The following is a 21,216-nucleotide window of genomic DNA, read 5'->3' as shown; positions in this document are numbered from 1 at the left end:
ACCTGTTGATTTTTAAAATATTCTTGTAAAATATTTTTTAAATATTCTCGGGGGGTTTTTTTTTGTTTGTTTGGGGTTTTTTTTGGTGTTGATTATTTTGGTTTTGTCCCGAGGTGTCTACAACAACAGAATAGGTCTTAATCTAACGTACTAGTATTAATATATAATTATTATATATTAATAATAATTATATTATTATATTATAATAATATATTATTAATTATAATAATATATAATTATATATTATAAATTATCTATTATATTCTAAATAGATAGTAAATATAATAAAACATAAATATATTTATATAAATATATATATTATATATAGTATAATAAAACATAAAAATACATACATGTATATATATAAGTATATATAAAGATATATTTTTATATATACACATATATATATACACACATATATATACACACACATATATAAAAATATATAGGCATATATCAATATATAAATGTAAAAAAAAATATAAAATATATAGGTATATATAAAACATATAAATGTATAAATATATAAAAAATATATAGGTGTATATATTAATACTCTACGTTAGATTAAGACCTGTTCTGTCATTGTAGACACCTCGGGACAAAACCAAAATAATCAACACAACCCCCTCCAAACAAACATAATAAAACCCCCACGAGAATATTTAAAAAAAATATTTTAGAAGAATATTTTAAAAATCAACAGGGTGACGAAGTTTTGAAAGCTCCTTAGGTCCTTAAAGAGGACGGAGCTGTCTAGGAGGAGCTGCAGAAGCTCTCAGGTGCCGGGCTCTCCTGATCCGCTTTGGTTTCGAAGCCTCTGAGCGCCTGGCCACGGGTCTGTCTCGAAAACACCCAGAGGGGCTCGGCTCGCTGCGAGGTCTCAGCCGGGCGCCCGCAGCCTTTACCGAGCGACACGAAGCCGCCGCGACAAGCCGCTGACAGCCCGGTTTGAGGGGGGGGGGGGCAGCGGAACGCCCTGCGGGCACCGGCACCACCTGCCCCGACCCGCACACGGGCCGGGGAAGCGACCGGGACCCGCGGCAGGACAGAGGAGGAGACCCGGGGAAACCCGAGGAGCCCCGGGCCGCCCCGAGCGAGTAGACCCGGGCCCCCCCGCCCCCGGCCCCGCCCCCCCGCGCCATTGGCCCCGCCCGGCCCGGGAGGCGCCGCGGAGCCGTGCGGGGCTGGGGTTGGCGGCGGGGGGGGGGGGGGGCGGTGGCGGCTGCCGGCGGGGCGAGCGGCGGCCGCGGCTCCGAGCTGCCCCCCGCCCCGGCCATGGCAACGCTGAAAGTTTCGGCGGCTCCGCGGGGCTCCGGCCGCGGCGGCTCCTCCGGCTCCGGCTCCTCCTCCGGCTCCGAAACTCTGTCCGAGGAGGGGGAGCCCCGCGGCGGGGCGGCGGCCGCGGGCGAGCAGCGGGCGAAGGACGTAGCCCCGCCGGAGGAGCGGGACGAGGAGGTGCGCGGCGCGGGCCGGGGGGGAGCGTCTGCCTTGGGAACCCTTCTTTTTTATCTTCGCGTGTCCCCCGTGGATAGCGGGCGCCCCCCGCTTGGATAACATCCCCAAAGGGGACTCCGCGGTGTCGGACGGAAGCGGTGGGCGAGCGCCTGGACTCCGCTGATCCTCCCGGGAGCTCTACCGACGGGCTCTGGATTATGGAGGAATTATATTTATCACTCTGTGGGTGATAAATCTGTAGCGTGACGCGCGGATACGCGCGTTGTTCACATCCCGCTCCTCCTGGTCGACCCGCGGTACCTTCTCACGGCTCCCCTGAAAACCAAACCCCGTTATCGTAGAATCGTAGGATAGTTTGGGTTGGGAGGGACCTTAAAGATCGTCTAGTGGGACAGTGAAGTGACACTTTTGTGTCCGAGACTCCTTTTTTTCCCTTGGTGCATGGTTTACGCTCCTTGAAAGGATTCTTTTGCCGGGATGCAGGCGCCAAGTTCATTGTTTTGTCTGGATGCTGCGCTAATTCGCCTGGGTCCGTAATCTCTCACACGCTTTAGTTGAGTGGCTGATTCACCTTTTGTTGTGGTCAACTTTCAAATTTGCTCTTATATCCTGTTGCTTTATTCTGTGCCTTGACGTGGCTGGATTTGCAAAGGATTTTGGTTTAGGGGGCGGGGGGAACGCTCTCATTTTAAAAGGAGTATCTACGAAGCGCTGGCAGAAGTTAATTGCAGCGAGTTAAGTTGTGGTTGCCAAGAATGTTGCCCTCCACAGTAATGGCTTGTTTAGCTCCTATTTTCCCTGGAATTCCAGAAAGCCTTCTCGGTTGAATTGATGCGACTGTAGGACAGTGTAGTAAATTTGATGTAAATATAACTTTCATTACCTGCACTCCTCCCTCCTTTCCCCCCCCGTAAAAATACTTACACTTGAACCAGGTTCCCGGTCTGTTTTGACTGCATGAGCCCGCAAGTGGTGGAGTGTGTTTACAGTGAAGTGCATTTATGATAGTAGTGGAATGAATGTGGGTATGTCTATGTTGGTTTTTTTTTTTTTTATAGAGATGTGAACTTGCTTTATTCACTGAACTGAGTGGGACCTCTGTAACCACTGTTAACATAGTGCTTACTGGCAGGTAACTAGTATATCTTGCTTCTCAGGCAGCTGTATGTGTGGGCTCGGGGCTGTGCTTACCACAGCTATGTGGTATCTAGTTGGTTTGGTGCTCAGTTCATAAGCCTGCAAAATATAGTGTAGAAATGCACAAAGGCCATCTATTCAGTTAGCTGAACTCACAGCTGCTGGCAGACCAGTTAACTTCTGGTTAAGGCTGGTTATTTCTGTGTGTGCTTTGGAGATGAATTACAGGCACCTTTTGTATAGGGAAGGTAACCCTGAAAAGAAGTCAACATTGCATTCACTGGAATTTGGAAATTCTATATGGGAAATCCAATACCTCACCTGCAGTCAGTAATGCTAGAAGATATCAGCATAAACTCATTTTAATGTGGGGGGAAAGGTTGCTTAAAATATGCACCTTTCTTCTCTTCCCTTTATTCCCCTCTGCTAGATTCCTTTGTTATCTGAAACAAATCTTTTTCGTTTGTGTTTTTGTGCTTTAGTTTTGCCCATCCTTCTATTTTGTTCTGCTCAATGCTTGCAACTGAATTCTTGCCTACCTGCAGAGCCACTTGACAAATCCACCTGTATAATATTTTTTTTTTTTTTGTAGAAGGACACCACAATGCCTTACAGTGGAGAAATAAATGAATGCATGTTAATCTAGAGCTGACATAGCATCTGTAGTGAAAATTTTGATGTTCTCTGCAATGTTCAGTTTTTGAATTCTTTTGGTTTTATGAATCCCCAGAGCTTGATCCTGCGCTTCCAGGTTCCATTTCTGCTCTTGCTCTGTCCTTGTTCCTGTTGCTAATGTAGCAGAATGGAGTCTGTTTATCACCATTATTCAGTGTCCTTTAGACAGCAGTGACACAGATTGTCCAGACACCTCTCATGCTGCTGCTTTAGCTGTCAGTAAGTTCTTCAGAGCTGTGCCATAAAAAATATTTTCAAACTAAATCTATACATGAGTAATTAGAAAACGTGGATCTTCCCCCCCTACGCCTTACTGTGGTATTCCAGTAAACTATTTATTCTCCTGTGGCGTTGTATATAACATACTTGATAGCTCTGATCATGTCTCCTCCTAGACCTCTTTTTTAGACTAAACAACGCCAGAGCCTTTAATCTTCTCTCACAGAATGCATTTCCAGGCATCTAATTGTTCTCACTGCTGTCCTGTGGACTCTTTCCAGCTGGTCACATCTGTCCTGAAGCATGTCATCAAAAACCAGGATGCCATACTCAGAGTTACGCCTTGCCAACGCTGACTAGAATAGAAAGATTATTTCAGAGGTGTCTCAATTGGTGTTATTGTTTATATAGTCCACACTGCTCCTTTACAGTTGTGGTCCGTTATGAATTTTGTCTCTTTTTCTGAAGAGTGATGTGAGTATTTCTACTCTAAGAGTAGAAACGGTCTATCTCCCCAGCTTCGTGAAGGAAATGTAATGCTGTTACTTAGAGTAGGGCTGATTCTTTTATGTCCAGAAATTAAATAGTAGGATTGAAAGCTTGATAACTTGTCTTCTGAGTCTCACACCTGAAAGAGTTGTCTTTTTTTTTCTTACGATTATTACTTCATCCTACTGTTCCATAAACTTCACCTTAAAAAAAAAAAACCAACCTTCAAAATAACCAAAGAAAAGCAGTCTCTCATTTCATGTAAGCAAGAACAAATGGTAGTTTACAAGATTGTGGCTGTCGGTTACTGAAGTGTTTTTGATGTCTTACTCAGAGACACATGAGAATTAAACATGGTTTTAACTTCATGTGGCAAATACTTTGCTTCTTGGAACACGAATGCATTGAAGTACTGTGGGTAGCAAACACCTGAAATTCAGTGAATTCAGACAGATTATTTGCGTGTGCTTTTGTGATGTGAGTTGCTGACTGCTGACAGGAGCAGGCAGGGTGGGGTTGCATGATGAAGGGCACTCAAGGCAAACACTACATAGTGGATGGCGCACTGCTTTTCCAGTTGTTCAGTTTTTAAAGGATTATTCTGTATTCTATCTAGAACTCTTCGTGTTGGAAAGATTGTTGTCCGTATTGTCAAGGGAGGAGTTGAAACTGGGCAACAGCATGTTTACTGTTGCAATGTGACTGCTTATGCAGTCTGTCAGCAGTCAATGCCAGACTGGGATTATATGGAAAAGTATAAATGCAAAAAACCACTAGGTTTTCCCCACTTTCCTTTCTGTGCATTTCTATTTTCTCTACATTAGTTTTCTTTTTCAGGAAAAAAAGTGACTGTTAACAGGAAACGTGTTTTATGAGCTTTACTAAGGCAAATGGTGCCAGATGTCACTTGCTGCCTTAGTTTCTCTCATCCAAAATGTTTCACAAAGTGTCAGTCAAGCACAGGATATGCTTTTTCTGATGGTGACTTCTAAATCTTAGTGTTCTGCAGGGTAGGTGAGAGCTCACAAGGGTTAATCCTCTATCTTAAAAAGAGGATGAAGGCAAGCAATGAATTCCTTACCTACATCAGTAATGTCGAGGAACAGAAAATTAAATTGTGTCTCAGAGTTGTCTGTCTTTTCCATCTCTGTCATCTGACCTACCAAAAGAGCTTATCTTTCTATAAACCTTGTCACAGTGACTGGGAATATGCATTGCTTACCAGAGCAGAGCAATGAGACAGGGAGGATTGGTAGTCTTTCACAGAGACTAATACTTTGTCATGTAGCACAACTGTCTAGGTCTTAAAAAGATCCAAAAGCTTCTGTGCCTGCCATTGTCTGCTGAATTAACATAATGAGTTCTCTTTATTACTTTAGCTAGTTTTAAAAAAACCAAGCCTCAAACAAAACCACCCAGAAAAAAGGGGTGGAAAAATATGGTATTTTGTTCTCAAATAATTTTGGGTCTTGCTTATAAGGTAAATATTTGTCAATAAAGTGGCTATCAGAGTTGATAAGAGTTGATCCTGTGTTGAAAAGATGACAAGCAACATGAAAAGAAAGGATTTCTCATGAAAAAAGTCTTTTGACAACTAAGGTTGATTATTTTACAGTTTTTCCTGATCTCCAGTTGATGTGTATCATGTGTTAAAAAATATATTTTTCTGCACAGATTGAGAAGTACAAAAGCTTCTGTTGCTTCTAACTTTTCCTCTGAATTTGCCTTCTTATTGTTTATGTTGCAATCTGTTGTGGCTTCAGGAGGACTGCATGGTGGGAATTAATTACTGGGAAGCTAAGATGCTGTCATGAAAATACTCATAGCAAGGTGAAGAGGCTGGTAAAGAAAGTTATCGCCTTAAAAGCTACTCTTATACGTGTTTGTCCTCTAGAGTGTTACAAGTACCTCTGGCATTACAGACTGTCTGCCAGATCTTAACACCAATGAAACTGTAGTGTAAATTGGGGAAGTAGAAATAAAATTGCTTTGGGATAAAGTAAGTGAAGAGTGTGTGAAGTGGTGGGGATGTTTACATGTGCATCCATGTATAATGGGGTAGGTGGTAGTTCTCTCAATGTTGTGATCTAACTAGTAGTAATGTTTTTGTTACCTTTCTCTTTCCCTTCCAGCTTATCCTGCTGAAGTACTAACCATGGGATGTACTTAGGTTGTGTGGGAGATACCACAAATAAATTTTTCTTTTATTTGAGACTTTCTTGTCCCAGACAGTGATGGATCCTCTGCTGTTGTAGCACACCCTGAATGTTACAGTGACCTGAAGATGAATGGCCTTGTTGTTAGAATGTGATCCCTAGATCATACTAAAGAATAGTAATGAAGTCAGAAAATGTATACTTTTCTGGGTTAAAATAACTGCAGTGGGATTAAAGAAACACCCATCTGGCCTAAAGCAGCCACAAAAAATGTTCTTGCATCATGTGAGCCAGAGAAACATCATTGTTTTTGTTTTTTAGATATGTTTAAAAGTTACCTATAAAATCACACTTCACACTTAGTCTGTATGGCTGTTCCAACAGTCATGTAAATGACTTTTTTTTTTTTTTTAATTTGCTTTTAGTATGATAAAATATATGCTTGTCCTGGACTTCTAAACCGCCTTTGTGCATGATAGGTTTTTAAGGTGCATGCTGGTGTGCACCCTTATCTCAGAAATACACTGGGATGAGGAGAGACCCATGGTTGAGGGCTTTATCTAATACAGCTCTGTGCAGTTGCCTGAGGTTTTAGATTATCTGTGCAGTAATAATGTTTGCAGCTCTTTGGAGCTTTCTTTGAAGACATTGAGTGTATATAAATAAGCCTGTAACTAGAGCATCTCCCTTCTTGTTTGGAATAAGTGAGATCTGAAGAAGCATATTCATACATTGAGTTGGATATCTGTTTTCATGTGCCAGAACTGTTTAGATACTTAAAATCCTTCTGCAAGGAGGTAGGTGAGGACCTGATAATTAGTCTTCAAACCAAAATTTGAATGCATTGCCAAAGTGAGCCTTTTGAACCATTTAAATTTTACAGAGAGGAGGATGTAGTCCTGAGTCTAACATTCATGATTCCTTGGTATCTGTATGTTCAGCTGTGAAATCAAATGTAGAGAAACATATTTTCTGAAAAGCTGCAGCCTCAATCCAACACAGTCCCCTGACTTTGACAGCACTTTGTCTTGATATAAGCTGCCTTGAAGTGAATGTCAGTAAACATAAACAATGTGGTGCTACTCTTGTACTATGAGGGAGCTTCATATGATGGGGCTGCTTTGCTACTTTTAGCAGGTTGTGAAAAGCTGAGTGTGCACAAAGGGATAGAAGGGTCCCAAAACTTGAGGCATAAAATATGTGCACTGACAAATGCAGTGCAAATGAGAAGATCCTCCAGCTAGTAAACTGAGCAGCTAGGTAGCCTTTTACTGTGACAGTCCGTCTAATGGAGTAACCTTCCTTGAAGTTTTTTGCATATTATGCACCCTCTTCCCCTACCCCCAATCACAACTGTTACCTCAGGTTGCCATGATGACACATGAATACCTATCAATGATTTTGTTTCTGATCTTGCTATTTTGATTACCTGCAGCGGGCAAAAATTAACTGGCAATGCCCCTCTGTACAAGGCCTAAGAAGAAGACATCTACCCTTATTTTAGAGGCAAAAGTTGGAAATGCAGAATTTAGGGACATGGAAAAGGGGTGTGATGAATCTGGAGATTAGTAATATGAATGTAGTCCTTGAAGTTTTCTGTTAAAGCTTCTTTAGGCAGAACTGCTCTAACACTATGCTGAATGTTTCCTCTTCGCCCAAGATGGTGAAGCAGGTGCCTGTTGAGAACTTCAGTGAGGCAGGCTCTGCCTGTTCTGTTGCTGGGTTGTGAAATGACCTGTTCATGCTTTGACTCAAGAGAAGTACCAGTCTTTCTAATAACTTGGTAAGTGAAAGAGACAGATGAAGAACAAATATTCTTTGGCTTTTTTTTGTTGCTGTTTCTGATTTTGTTTTCTGTTCTTGTATGGGACCAATCACAGCAGCATTCTAGCTTGTGTTGGGAGCTTCTCAGTGTTATGGTATGACAGGCAATACTGTGCATGCTACTGCTAAGTCTGTTTAAAAACAGTGATGTGGGCTTGGAATACTCTGCAGTCCACACCCTTCCCCCCAGTTTTATCATTCATTGCTTCAGCCTTCAGATTTGTGGTTTTTTCCAGCTCTTCTCTTGCAGCTGTAGAGTTTAAAATTCTTTTTGAAACAAAGCTTTAATAGTTGAGTGGCATCGGGTTTCAAGGCATATGACTGATGAGAGACTTGTGCTTGAAATCATGAAATGCTGGTAGCTCTTTGTGCAGTGATAAGGGGGAAGGAAAACAGATGCAGGCACTTGAGGACAAGGTAGCTGAAAAGGTGGAAAATGCGGGAGAGTGGTGGCAAACAAATCCCGATTTGCAGTCAAACCAGGAACCTGTCTTAGCTTTTGGCTTCCTGACCCAAGTAAAGATTTACTTACCCTTTCCTAGCTGAATGGGATTCTTTCATCAAACTTCCCAGCTGAAAGGCTGCTCTGCTCCAGTTAGGGAGCAGTGGGATGAGTATCTTGCCCTCCTATACAAATGTCACTAAGCTGAATTTGTGCCATTCAGAGGTGCGTTACGAGTGTGCGAAGGGTTAAAGCTCAAGGGTTCTGCTGTATTAATAGACTGTTGGCTCCTGCCACAGGTCTCTTTACTGAGTGCTCTATGAGTGTGTCTACATTTCAAGTGCGAATCAGGTGAATGCAGGTTTTTTTTTTCTTTTCTCATCAAACAGCTCTGGAAGTGACTTTCAGGAGAAGGGAAAAAAAAATAGAAAAATAAAGAAGCCACGTGCAAACTACAAAAACCTGTTCCAAAATGATTAAGTGTGCATGAAAGTTACAGATTATGGGATGGCAACCTGTATCACAAAGAAAGATGGATATCCTGTTGTCTGGCATAGAAACTTGTATATTGGATGCATTTTGCAGTGTTTTAGTGTAACAACTGTGTATCCCTCAATATATTCTTTTAATTTTTATTTATTTATTTCTAATTCCTAGACGGTAGTGTTTATATACTGAGTGACAAACTTCCTTTGTGAGGCCACACAGCTGTGCTAGTGGGACTGTATAATTAATTGCACCTGGACTATTAATGATCCCATTGTTTTTAATAGCCTTGCAGTCCTGAGGAGGAGAGCTGTGGGTGAATGAAGCAGATGAATTCCTGCACTAAACTGCTAATTTGGTTTTCATTGTTACCTGAGGAAACTTATGCTAGAATGTAATAATGCTGTAGCTATGGCTTGGCGGATGCTTTCGTTGTAAAGCTGTTATTCAGGCCATATAGCAAAAATGTCTTGGCTATCTTTCATACTGTTTCATGTTTTGTGCATAGAACATGACAGGGAAGAGCATGGCAAAATATGCTTCATATATTTTGTTCTGAGCTAGCAAACAGAATAGATCGTTTACAAAATGTCACAGGGAAAACCTTTAGCTTAATTGAGTTTTTATCGTTTTGATAAGTAGACGGGCTAATGTAAACCTGCTGGGTGTGTTTTAACCTGTTATCAGTGGTTCCTTCCCTGTACAGTTTGTTCAAGTACTGGTGTTGTTAACACATTACACCACTGGAGGACATGTTCAAAAGTTAAAGGTGCCATTGATTTCTTTGGAGCAGCTCTGCAGTGAGCAGAACACTGCATATTGAATTAGCTGTACATACATTTACAAAATATAGGTCTAAATTACTGACTGATTAGCTGAACCAGCAAGGCGGTAAACTTGAACATATCAGTTACTGGTCATTGCAAAGCAGTGATAATCATTGATGTTCATGAGTTTCATTGAGTTCTTGAGTTTGCCAAACTGCAGACCGTATATTGGAATTACAGTGTGGGCTCAGGAATGCACTGATGTCTGCTGAGAGTGTGTATATGTGCTCATTTTGAGTAAGTGTTAAGTGAGCTGGATGGCATCTGTTCTTCTCAGAAAGAAGACGTGAGTTAAAGAATATGAATAGTGCTTTACAATGCTATCACTCTATGCTGAATATTAACTTCTCTCCTGGCACCTGTTTTTGAGGTCTGCTCTGGTTTGCTTCCATACAGACTCAGCTGGCTTAGTTTTAATTCTCATCAGAAGTCATAACTAATGCCTGAAAATTGAAGCAACTGAAACTTCAGAGGTTATGTTCAGACAGCAGTGGTCTTACAGTTAAAATAGGAGAGTTACAGGTAGGGTAAGAGTGTGAAAGGAGAGAGGTTCAGTTATGGTGTAATGATGTGCACTAGGGGAAGAGCTTCTCTATATTTTTCAATAACCTTTATGCTTCTGTTACTATTAGCATTGTGTTAACAGGGCCATTAGATGCAAAGTGAAAGAAGTAGTATGTTACAATAACGTAAAAACTTGAAGTGCCTAATGAGGTGGCTTTACCTGTAAGTTTGAGGGTGAAGAAAAGTACATTTGAGCTTTGATATATTGGTAACCACTCAAACTGCTGGAAGGTGTGAGCCCTACATTACCTCAGCTGCATGCTCCCCAAGAGAGCAGCTGTGCCAGGAACTGTGGCATCATACCTTGTGCACAACAGAGGGATAGCTTCACAACTGTATGCACCCTGGTGACTTACAAGCAGGTTGAGACAGGTTTTATAGCTGTAAGAGCTAAAGTACTTTCATTCCAGGTCTGCTTTCCCAATATGACGCTCATAAGTAGTGTGTTTGGCATGGTAATTAAATTAAGAAAAAAGTAAATTGCAGAAACTGCAGATGACATATGTGAATATATTGTTATAGATGTGTCACTGAAAAACAAAGACAGGATTTAAATTGGCAAAGTAAACATCTTTGAGGATCTGGGCTCTGATCCAGGATGAATTGGGAACATTTTTCAAAGTAAAGAGTGTGCTACTGTCTCACCAGTAGCTAGCTGCACTTACTGAAATATTGCATGCTTTTTGAATTTCTTTAGAATAATCCCCCCCCCGCTGTTGTTATAAACTAATAGCTTTAATGCAGTGATCTACCTGTAATTGCATTAATGCCTTTCTTTTAATTCTCTCCATATGGGAGCCTTAATAGATTGTGTTGCAGAAAAGTTACCTAGACACTAAAACTTTCAGAAAAAGGATCCTGCAATTGCCTGATCATGAGCCTGATAAGAATAAAGAGTTCTCACAGAAATCTTGTTCCTACAAAATGAATGAGGCAGTAGAAGGAGCCTCACGTGCATAAGCCAGTAGCACAGTGCAAGGGGTATGGATCTGTGGGTTGAAATGGCTGTTGTTGAGGACAGTGTTTATATTATGTGTTCCTGTGGGGTGTATGTGTTTGTGTATATGATGACTGACCTCAGACCAGCTCTGGTTCGATCCTAAGGGGTGATGACCCTGTACACTGCTGGTTCTAGGGGAGCTGGGTATGCTTCAGGACTTGTCAGAAGGGTGGTGAGAACCTTGCTGGCATGGGCACCGATGGTGTTGCCCCCAGATCAGCCCAGTTTATCTATCTGAAGTTCTTGGTTGGTGCCTGGCCAGGTTTTTGTAGTACGTGTTGAGCTTTGTGCAGTTGTTGATTAATGAACAGTTTTTTTCTGGATGAGCTTAAGCTGAGTGTTTCTGCAAGACCTGCAGTTGCAGCTTTGGTTATACTGTAAACATAAAACCGTTTCAGTTGAAATTTCTGCCTGGGTGTGGTGTTTTTTCATTAGTTGTTAATCCCTCCGTCCTCATTGATTATTGTTGAGGTAATGTGCTTTCATGAGAGAATTAAGAGGTGGTTGGTGTGTTAATCCTTTCTGTTTGGATTCAAGTTTAGTAATCCAGCTCCTAGATATCTTGCCTGTCTAAGGCTGTGATTTCTGTCTGCCTTAATTTTTTGGAATAGGAACTTTCTTCCTACATACAATTGCTTCTTGGCAGCTTCATCCCTACGTTTAGGTATAGTCACTTCTAAACAGATTTGCCTGTCTCCTAGGAGACAAAGCAAGACCATTGCACATTATTTTAATCCCTAAAAGATGTTATGTGTACATAAATAAACATGGAAAAAATATGTAGCCTTCCCTATACTTTAGGGGATATGAACAAGTAGACTGGCTTGGCCTGGTTTTGTCTCTGTTGGTACTGCTGACAGATGCCTCCTGAAGTTTGATACTGATAAATGTGCAGTGTCTGTACTTGTTCAGATAGCATCCAAAGAAAGCCAGTTAAGCTGCTTAAATAAACCTGTGGACAGAAGACATTCTTATAACAATAGGTGCTTGTTTGCTCTATATGTTGAGATAGGTCCCAAGGTTTAAGGGCTCCGGTGAAACCATGCAGTTTTACTACATATATGTAGGAAATATTTGGTCTTCAGTGGGTTAGGAATACTTATATGCCGGAAACCTTCAGAAAAAGCTTCATGAATTTGTTTTCGATGTTGGGTGTTTATTAACAAACTTGTACATAAAAATATGTAGCTGTATTAATCTCCTTTAATATTAGGGCAGTTATGACTCTTCCTGCAAGATTTTTATGAAGAAAAATGAATGCAATTTTTAAAGATCAAATAATATAAGTAAAGGTGTGGAGTAATTTAACTTCAAAGGTTGTTAATACAGATACAGCATTTGAAATAATTCTGGAGACTGCATTTGCATGTGATGTGGCAAAAGGCCTTCTGAAGTCTCAGAGAGCTGCCCTATAAGTTGCTGATCACTTCAGTGCAGCTCTTGGGTGTTTGGAGTTGTAGCGCAGCCCTGCACAACTAACCACTAAAGCACTTGGAGAGCTTTTATATTATCAAAACTATTGTCAGTTTTACTGTATTGTACTCGACATGCATTGCTCAAGTGCTGTTACCTAGTGGTGATTATCCTTTAAGCGTTTTGATGTGGATGTGCAGAAATAAAATGTACCCCCATGTAAACCATCATGAGGCAAACGCACCGTTGGATGTAGATAACACTGCTGAGTCAAGTCATTATTACTTGGCTCTTGGCTACACGTAGATGTAATGGTGGTGTTTTTCAGGCCTCAGTGAATCTGCCTGAAGTTGTCAAAAGAAGTCAAGTTCTTTGTTGCTCTTCTTTGGACTCACTCCAGAGCCTCAACATCCTTCTTGTGGTGAGGGGCCCAGAACTGAACACAGGATTCGAGGAGCGGTCTCACCAGTGCCGAGTACAGAGGGAGAATAACCTCCCTGGACCTGCTGGTCACGCCATTTATGATCCAAGCCAAGATGCCATTGGCCTTCTTGGCCGCTTGGGCACACTGCTGGCTCATATTCAGTCGCTGTCAATCAACAGCCCCAGGTCCCTCTCCTCCAGGCACCTTTCCAGCCAGACTTCTAGCCTGTAGCAATGCAAGAGGGAGAGAAGGTGTTCCAGGCACCAAAGCAGAGGTTCCTCTGGAGGAGACCACAATGGAACAGATATCCACCCTGCAGTCTGTGGTAGAGACCGCACTGGAGTGAATATACACTCTGCAGCTTGTGAAGGACCCTGCGCCACAGCAGTTGGATGTTTGCTGAAGGAAGCTGCGGTCCATGGAGAGTCCATGCTGCAGCAGGTTTATCCTGAAGGGCTGCAGTGTAGGGAGGAGATCCATGCTGGAGCAGTTTGTGAAGGACTGCGCCCTGTAGGAAGGGCCCAGACTGTGGAGCAGGGGGAAAGCGTGAGGAGGATGGAGTAGCAGAGAGGAGCTGTTGCGGTCTGACTCCAGCATCGATTCCCTATCCACCTGTGATGCTCAGGAGGGAGGAGGTAGAGGAGGGAATGAAGGAGAGAAGTTGAGCTTGGGAGAAGAGAAAGGAGAAAGAGGAGTGGTTGTCATTAATCTTTTCTCACTAACCAATTTTAATTGGCAAATAAATTAATTTTATCCAGGTTGAGCCTGCTTTGCCTGTGATGGTAATTGATAAGGGATCTTCCTGTCTTTATCTTGACCCATGAGATTTTCCGTCTTATTTTGTCCCCTGTCCTGCTGAGGAGGGGGAGTAAGAGAGGCTGGGCGGGTCGGTGGCCGAGGCCACCACAGTCCTTAATTTATGTGTATAATGTATGACAAAAACTTTCTAAAGGAAATTGCCTGAAATTGTGTATCTTATGAAGAGTAATGGTGAAATGAGACATTGTCTTGTCTGTGGAGCTGTTGGAAGTGGCCATTGATGTCGGGTTTCCAAATAGTTCAGCTTTTCCATTGCAATATGGAGTGGGTCTGTATGTGTTTGGTTACTTGCAATAGGTGTGCAATCATGTCAGTTCTCCATTGGGGAAGAGCTGTGCATGATTTCTTTATGCAACAGTATATTTAGAAAGTTACTTGTGTTATGCATAAAATGTTAGTCTAGCTTTTTTCCCCCTGAAGTCCCTAAACATACGTAGGGAAGTGGGAACTCTTGCTGCTGAGGTCTGTAGAGCTAAGTGTAAGTGGGTTTGGAGCTTTAACAGCTATCCCTGTAGCACTACAGGGTATGTATGTCTGTCAGTTGTCATCTCATAAAAAAGAAAAATCTGTCATTTGAAAACCGGTTAATATAAACAGTAACATCAATACCAATTTCATAATACAGAGAGTTACGTTTCAGCAGTATGCATCTCTAAAGTGGGTTTACTGGGTGGAGAGGTACGGCTGATTTTATTTAGGGAGAAGACAAATCTACGGATAAGGTGGAATACTTAATCCAATTTTTTTAAGCTTTCTTTTAATTTATGTGGTACAATCTACTTTCCCAGTTATTACTGCCTTGTCACTGCTGCCCTTCTGTTCATCTAAGTAGAGGTATAACTTCTTTCTCTATTCTGTCTTGTTGGGACAAGATTAGGCTAGTAAATGAAGTCACTTGAAAAGTCTTTAAAAATCAAATCAGTGTTTATAGTTTGCCCTTTTCTTTAAAGAAATATTTTTGTAAAAATGTGGAATTTGTCAAAGGTGGATGTTACGAGTATCTTTAGAGTAGGAGTGTATGATAGCAGAACATAGCATTAATTAAGACTTCTTTCCAATGTGTTTAGCATTTAAGGTAAAAGTTGAGGGTTTGTCTGTTCTAAGACTGGGTTAATGAGTCTTCTTTGCCAAGTTTTTAAAACCTTTTGGTCACGTTAAATCACTCGGGCTCTTTAATGAATAGTTGTGTATGAGTTTAGGATTTGAGTTGTGTGGGGACTGGAATCAAGCTGTTACTTTATATGGAATATTGAAAATTCTGGAACTAATTCAGCTAAGGTATTTTTTTTTCCCCATCAGGTGTACTCTCAGGAAAAGCACAAGAAACCTATTGCTTTTTCCATTGTTCTGTTGACTATAAAAGAAGTTGTCTGCACAAGAGCAGGGGGGAGTTTGAAAGGATATTTTACTGGTAAGCTAAGGCACTCACAACGTGGGACTGATGGTGAGATTACAAGGAGTGCTGTGCAGCACACTGGCCTGAGGTTGTCCAGTCTGATGGCTCAGTCGTGGCACGATGAATATATGTGGCCATGAACCTGGAGTTGTAACTTGCTGCTTTCACGTTGTTACTCTGTGTGTGCCTGGCTTCAGCTTTGAGTGCTTATGAGCTTGGCTGATTTATCGGCTGTCTTATGGCCCTAGTATAGCTTTGAGACTGTACAGAAGTGGTTTTGTAGAGATGGCTTTTTTTTTTTCTCCTCTGTATTTTTCAGTTTATTTTCCCGAAACTAGTTGTTGCTGCTTTTTGCTTCTGTGGATGGTGGTTCTTGCCTTGGTTCAGCCACTAATGCATGCTTCTTTGTAAGAATTACGTAAGGTCATTTCCGAGCAATAAAATTCTTACAATGAGGCTTCTGTTCCAGAGGTGTGTCCAGTTTGATGCTGAAGTCAGATGTCTTTGTTTAAAAGATATTGTACAGGTGAAGAGGTTTTCCAAGTAAAGTAAGAGGTAACCAGACTAGTTAAAAACAGAGGAAAAAAAACAGTTGGCTTATTTGTGTTGGCTTAATTTAATGATTTCCTAGGAACACTGGTACTTTATTTGCACTATCAATAGTGAGTTCTTATGTACCTGCTCAGAGAATCATTCTTTGAGTAGAATAAACATTGGAGTTAGCAGACATTTTCCTTTCAAGCTGTTTAAAGCTGTGTATCTATGTGGGTGTAGTGGTGACCTGAAAAAAACAAAGCATGGAAGTCTGAAGAGGGCTGTGGAGTTTGATTTTTTTGGGGGGGTTTGGGTGGTTGGTTTTTTTTTTTGTTTTGTTACTATTTGGTGCTATCTTGTGCACTGTATAATTACTTCCCAGGATGTGGATTGATGTAACATCTCGGTATTGGTTGTTTTATATACTAAAGAGCTGACATGCATATGTCTTTCCACAGTGGCATTACATTCTAGTGAGACCTTGTTTGTTTTCCTGTAGTCTCACAGTCTGGATCAAAACTCCTTTCTGTCTAGCAGTGTTTTTCTGGTGTGTAAACCGTGGAGGAATGCATTGATTATCTGTATTCATTGTGCTACAAGAGGGTGATGGATTTTGAATATAAGTCAAGTTTTAGTACTTAGTAACAGCAGATGTATTGAAGTCTATGCTGCTATGTTTCTCCTCTGACTAGTTACGCTTTCACTGAAAATAGGGCATAGGGCAACATAGAAAACTACTGATCAAAATTTGCTGACAGCTGGTAAGTATTTTTCTTAATGCAGCTGAGGAAGCCTCCTGAGGAAAGGTTGGTTGATACTGATCTGGACCTGGGGGTGCTGGTTGACAGCTGACTGAACATGAGCCAGCAGTGTGCCCAGGTGGCCAAGAAGGCCAATGGCATCTTGGCTTGCTTCAGAAACGGTGTGACCAGCAGGTCCAGGGAGGTTATTCTCCCTCTGTACTTGGCCCTGGTGAGACCGCTCCTTGAACACCGTGTTCAGTTCTGGGCCCCTCACCACAAGAGGGATGTTGAGGCTCTGGAGTGAGTCCAGAGAAGAGCAACAAAGCTGGTGAAGGGGCTGGAGAACAAGTCTTACGAGGGGCAGCAGAGGGAACTGGGGTTGTTTAGCCTTGAGAAGAGGAGGCTGAGGGGAGACCTTATTGCTCTCTACAACTACCTAAAAGGAGGTTGTGGAGATGAGGGAGCTGGCCTCTTCTCCCAAATGACAGGTGACAGGACGAGAGGGAATAGACTCGAGCTCTGCCAGGGGAGGTTCAGGCTGGACATCAGGAAAAAAATTTTCATGGAAAGGGTCATTGGGCACTGGAACAGGCTGCCCAAGGAGGTGTTTAAGGCACAGGTGGATGAAGTGCTGAGGGGCATGGTTTAGTGACTAATGGGAATGGTTGGACTCAATGATCCAGTGGTTCCTTCCAACTTAGTGATTCTATGATTCTAATGCACCATCCGGATTTTTTAATCTACCAGATGGAGCAGCTGTCTTATTACTGTTAGGACTTAGAATTTTGGAGAGTAAGAATGATGTGTGGTGAAAAGGCATATGCACTCAAAGTCCACTGCATAAATGGTATTACGCTGGCCCCAAATAGTGACATACTGGCTGCTTCTGTAGGAACTTACTGAAGAGCCTACACTACTGCTAAGGACCAGTACTCTGGTGCCAGTGCTGTGGTACTGATGCTATTTTGGATTTTTGTTACTTGACGATTATTTACTGTTGTCACTGGTTTTTGACTGCGAGAATTAAAAAGGGAACAGGGAAAAATCTGTCCATTTTATATGACCTAACTGCAGGAATTCCTAGGATTCTCTTGCAAGGATTGTCTACTGTGCATGAGTACAGTGGCCTCAAGACCAACAGCTGAACTGAGGATTTTTCTGAGAACTTCTCTTTTGCACTGCAAAGAGAGTACCTGTAAAAGAAAGCGTGGAGGGGGAAGGCAGCTTTTAAAATAAGAGTTCTTGGGTTGATTATCTTGCCAAATTTAGACTCCCCATTTCAGGAGGTATGTTGATGCTTATTGACTGAGCTTTTGCTGTTCTTTGTATGTCTGTTCTCTGCCTGCCCTGATATGTTAGTTGTTTACTCTTCTAGTTGTCTTTATTCAGTAAAGATTAATTCAGATATGACATGCCCAGTATGCGTGTCACTGTATGTGTTTAGGATGGTTGTACTTGCCCAATGTAGGGTACTGTATGGCTGTGTGTGGAATGCATGTTCCAGTATTGTTGTTCTTCTAACAAATGATGAGTGTGCAAACTTCATAATAGGGCCAAACTGCTTTTTGTGCAACCTACTGCTGTCTGTTCTGTACCTAGTGCTCACGTCTTTTCACAAACCACATAGTGGAACAGCTTCATTTGTATTCATATGCACAGCTAGCTAATGGAATGGTGGTATTCCTAATACATCTGCTTCTGGTGCAGTGTGCAAGGTTGTCTCTTGCTTCACCGTAGATAAGAATTCTTAAAACAAATCAACATTGGAAGTTAAAAAGGCTTGGGACAGGTTCCTACCCTGTAATTACCCAAGAGAGACCTGAGCCAAATTGCAGTGTTGTACATTTGTCTCAATAATTGGGGCACTTTATCTGAGACATTGGGGTTTAGATTGTCTGCCCCTTAGTGAGATACTGATTGACAAGAAAATTGAAGATGGCACTATGTTCCCAGGTTGGACAGCATAGATATGTTCAGAAAAGTGAAAAAGCAAAGAATTTCTTTAATCCCTCCTGTCTTTACAGCAAACCTGTTACAAATGCTGCTTGGAAATTTAAGTTCAGCTTTTGAAGGGCACTAAATGCACGTGAAAATCCCAGAGCTTGGAAATATGATTAGTCTTTGCATAGCATCCCACTCTCATTTTAAGATTTTGCACTGTGTATCCTGGTAGAACCACTGTACTCCTGTATAGCTGAACTATGGATGGCGTGTTTTTAGTGTGTCATTAGTGCACCTGCTGACAGTAGTGGTGATAGCCCAGCGTGTTCAAGCTGTGACCAGGAATTATAGCCTTAGAGGTGGTAAAGTCTCTTCTGGATATTCAGTTACCCTGCACGTGTGTTAAGGCAGTATGTGATAAAGTTGCAGGAACCCAGGCCTGCTTCCCACAGACTTCCAGGATAGCTTTCCAAATGAGGAGAGCATATATTACATGTAGCCTCCTACTGGTGTTGTTCATCACAGTGTGCAACAGATACAGGAGCAGATTTGTGTTCAACTTGTAGGCTTCTAGCTCATTAGAGGTACCATGATCAGAAATTTCATTCACACTTGGTAACATTTGAGATGCAGGGATTTCAGGTCTGGATGGGAGCATCTTGACTGCATGCTTTAGATCAAGTACAGACAGATTATGCAAGTACAGGCATTAGGCTAGTATTGGATCAGTGGAGGAGAATCTGATTTTCAAATGCTGTAAGGGTTTTAAACTGAAAAACCGTAAACATGCATAGATGTGGCTGCTGAAGAGACTTGGTCCCACGTGGCCCTGGGAAGCAATTTATGCTGACAAGATTTTTTAAGCCATAATTACTTTCCTTTTATATTGAGGGAGAGGAGGGTCAAGAAAGCATGGCTAGAATCCAGTAATCAGGATTTTTCTAGACAAATGCTAGCAAAATAATTTTTTTTTGTTATTGTCTTTATTTGTCTAGCTTAATTAGAATGCAATAGAAAATCGTATGACTTGCTGTTCTTATTTTTCTGTATCTGTTTTGATGATATAGTACGTTAGATTGCTATTAAATATTCTAAGCCATTGTACTTGTCATATTGCATCTGCCTACCAGCAATTTGTTTGATCATTAAGTCACTGGCAGGGGGAAGATACAGCTCTGTGCGCTTTTTTTTTGAAGTAAATAATTCTGAAGCTGAAGTGTTTTGAGGTATGCTACTAGTGGCAGGTTTCTCAAACACAACAGTGACAGCATTAAAATACTCTTCTTTTAAAGCCCGAAGAGCAGGCATCAGCAAGACTTCAGCCTTGCACTTTTAATTATCTGTTTAAACCTTGAATTTCCACAGATGCAAGAAACTAAGCATTTTTCCCCCCCCTTGCAATATTATGCTATTGTATATTGTATTGCTAAAAAGGTAGAACTTGATGAAGAGTTTGCTAGATTCTTCACTTGAGGATAAGTTGCTTGGAAAAGATGATGTATGTTTTTGGGGAGGATTTAGCCACTGAGGAATTATTTGGTCCAGAGTCTATGATATATCTGGAATAATCCTGCAGGAAGTGTGACCAAAAGGAACTGGGTTGCCTGTGTGATGGATTACACTGTATGAATAAAGATGGGAGGTCTGGGAGTTCATGTTAACAGCAGGTATTTAAACTATATTTTTAAGATGTGCAAATTTTGAGCTGCAGCACTTGAAAATTGGCTTCTCTAGGTGTGACAAGTTGAAGCTTGTGCTTTGTTGGTCTCTGTGCAGCAACACATGACGTCAGAAATGTCATGACCACTTTGTTAACACATTTATCTTATTCAGTTAGGAAAAAACATGGATAATTCTAATGGTGCAGCCACACAAATGAGCTCCCCTTCTTGTTGATTAATGTCAAAAGCTAAATCAGTTATCCTGTTTCTCTTTCATAGCATATGAGCTCTTAATGATTTGTTAGCTATTACAGTGTTAGAATTGATGATAAAATGTTTTGCACTCATGCCTGATATTTGATGTTAGGAAAAATGCTTGGTGTATGTTTTATATAAAACAAAGCCAAATCCACAAATAGAAAGCTGTATGTATTCAAAGCTAGATTAGGAGATTGTTTCCCTGGTGTGAAGTAAGTAGCATGTGGATATATGTTGTGATTTTTTTTTCCTACTTTTGATAATGATTTGTTAATAATCATTATGTTTACTTGTTATTCTAATTATTGGGTGCTTGAGAAAGAAGACAATTAGAAAAACAATGATACTGTTAAGAAATCTATTAACACTTCAGCATGGTAAGACTGACTATCGAGGAACAAGCAGAAGAAATGCCAGAACACCCTAATTTTTGCAAAGTAATGTAGCGTATATGTCTTGGTGACTTCTACTCACTTTTCTTTAACCCACAGTATTCCAGACATCTCCGCTTCACTGGCCTGGTCACTGGCAGTTAAATGTTACATGCATCTTCCTGTAATCTGTTTGTAAATATACTGAAATACTCAACATTTGAAGTTCTAGCAAGCTGCAGCTCCATCTTAACAAGCTTGGGGCTATTTTAAATCGAGGCATTCCATTTCCCTAAAAAATTAATCGTTCCAAATATAGTAGAAACCTCTCACTTTCTAATTGAGCAGTAGATGTGAACAGGAGACTTAAAATTTTATC

General features: G+C 41.3%; 1 protein-coding gene across 1 annotated transcript in view; it reads left to right on the top strand.

Annotated features, from left to right (window-relative positions):
• The first annotated feature begins 1,364 nt into the window (after nucleotides 1-1,364).
• The window catches only part of MAST4 (microtubule associated serine/threonine kinase family member 4), a 269,856-nt gene continuing 250,004 nt past the window's right edge, over nucleotides 1,365-21,216 (top strand). Inside the window, exon 1 of the mRNA XM_069880703.1 lies at nucleotides 1,365-1,458. The gene's annotated coding sequence lies outside the window, so the exon portion shown is untranslated. The remainder of the gene's footprint in view (nucleotides 1,459-21,216) is intronic.

The sequence above is a fragment of the Phaenicophaeus curvirostris genome, chromosome Z (assembly GCF_032191515.1).
Source record: "Phaenicophaeus curvirostris isolate KB17595 chromosome Z, BPBGC_Pcur_1.0, whole genome shotgun sequence".
Lineage (NCBI taxonomy): Eukaryota > Metazoa > Chordata > Aves > Cuculiformes > Cuculidae > Phaenicophaeus > Phaenicophaeus curvirostris.
This window is presented reverse-complemented; position numbering and strand designations above follow the sequence as displayed.